The 1,973-nt window shown below is 32.4% G+C and overlaps 1 long non-coding RNA gene across 1 annotated transcript; it reads right to left on the bottom strand.

Moving 5' to 3' along the window:
* Positions 1 to 142: 142 nt before the first annotated feature.
* On the bottom strand, positions 143 to 821 carry LOC116351849. Its single transcript, XR_004202208.1, has 2 exons — positions 699 to 821; positions 143 to 616 (listed from the first exon to the last, which is right to left on the bottom strand). It is a non-coding gene; the product is annotated as an uncharacterized LOC116351849 (long non-coding RNA).
* Between the last annotated feature and the right edge of the window lie 1,152 nt (positions 822 to 1,973).

The following is a 1,973-nucleotide window of genomic DNA, read 5'->3' as shown; positions in this document are numbered from 1 at the left end:
TACACCCTGTATATTATGATTGTTTTGTTGTTGTTGCTCTCTTTTTTATTGTTGTTGTAAATGTGGCTCATTTTTTGTATTGTTTTCTTCTTTTTCCTTTTTTTTGTCGTTCTTCTTCTTCTTCTTCTTTCTCTTTTTCTTCTTTTTTTTTTGTTTTTCGCTGTCCATTGGTTTCACAGTTTCATCGGTTGCATTGGATTCATTGTCATCGCTTTTGTTCGTTGTATTGATTGTGATGTCATTTGTTTCGACATTTCCGAATTTATTGTTTTGAATTATTGATTGCAGTTCATTTTGAACTGCCTCAATAATTTTGTCACCAACGAATTTAGACAATTTGGATTTTTCATTGATATCTCGTTGTTTCTCCTCATCGACGCATGCATTACAATTGTATATGAATGGTGAACAGCCTTCAAACAGTGAATGTATGTTTACGCTTTTTTGGTCGCCTGTATATTTTATTTTTTTTTCTTCGTCAATTATTATCAGGCCTAAGCCCTTTAATAATTTTGTCGCATATGGTGAATTTATGCATTCGACAAAAACTTTTTGTTTGCATTTACTGCAAATCAAAAATTGGCCTCCAAATCTTGAGCCGGTACACCTTTTTTCACTGCAATTATGTGTATCGCACATGTCAAATAGCAACAACAAAAACAATCACCTTTAATCCAATTCAATTTTTCCAACAATACCTCAATGATTCCGACTAAACTTCAATGTTTCCTTAATTTGCACGTATTTTTCAGTATTTTGTTCCTATTTATTTTATTTGTTTGTGCTATTTTCTATTTTTAATTATCGATTTTGTGTAAATATTTAAGAGCACTTGAAAAAAATGAACTGTCAAAGTCAGCTGTCATTCACATCATTCCACTCAGAAAAGACAAAAATCCATATATTGTTACTCGTGAACACAAAGCTCACGAAAAACACGTTGCTGATATCGAAAAAAGATTAAACAAAATCGATTTTGAATTAAGGAAAGAACACCATTTTCTGAGCAGACAATCGATTATCAATTATTAAAAACGTCACCGCTGACTTGACAGGTGCCAATTAAAAATCATTGAAATTAAAAATTAAAATAGAAAAGTAAATAAAACTGCAATAAAAACAACACAAATAGCAATAACAAGCCTCGCTGCATACGGGGAAAGTGGAGAACAGCAGAAAAGTGTGAAAAATATAGAAAAATCAATTGGTGAATTGTGTATGTGAGTGAATTGTGTATGTGAGTGACTTGTGTTTTGGGTAGTAAACATAACCTACATAGAACCAGCAAAACACTCACAGTGAACAGCGACATCTGTTGCACTATAGCACAATTATTTTCGTAATAAATCAAATGAGGCAATCATAAGTAAAATTTAATATGGATAGCGCTCACTGTTGTGATGAAAATAAATGCAAATCATTGCAAAAGAAAAGTATTTTTCGAATGCTTGCCATCACCTTTTGCAGCGAAATTTTTGATTGGGTTTGGATTAGTCACATGCAGGACGATGGAAAAATCAAATTGCAAGGTGATCAAAACAAAATGCAAGCAATACACAAATTGTTTGAAGCAGAATCACCATTTTCTGTCACTTGCAATATATGCAAAGACGGCTCCCCCTATCCAGCCTGGCAAATTTTTGCGATTGCCTTGAAACCTTTTTAGGGATTTAGTGACTAATTTGTGATAATTTGTGACACCAAAATTTCGGCCCATGGAATAGACCTTCGGCCAATTTTGGCCATTTTTCTATTTAGGCCTATTGGCCGAAAAGTCTCTTAGTGAAATTTCGAATAAAAGCAAAAAATAAAAATATAATGATGCAGAATTTTAGTGATTAATTTGTGACTCACAAATATGACTTTAGATTTTCGATACGACATCTGGTGGACATATTATGAACAAAAAATTGAAAAATGCACAAAAATGATTTTAATCGAAAATTTGAAAAGGCTTTTCATAAAAATGGGCA

This window comes from Contarinia nasturtii, unplaced genomic scaffold (genome assembly GCF_009176525.2).
Source record: "Contarinia nasturtii isolate CC-2019 unplaced genomic scaffold, AAFC_CNas_1.1 Cnas_scaffold_6436, whole genome shotgun sequence".
Lineage (NCBI taxonomy): Eukaryota > Metazoa > Arthropoda > Insecta > Diptera > Cecidomyiidae > Contarinia > Contarinia nasturtii.
This window is presented reverse-complemented; position numbering and strand designations above follow the sequence as displayed.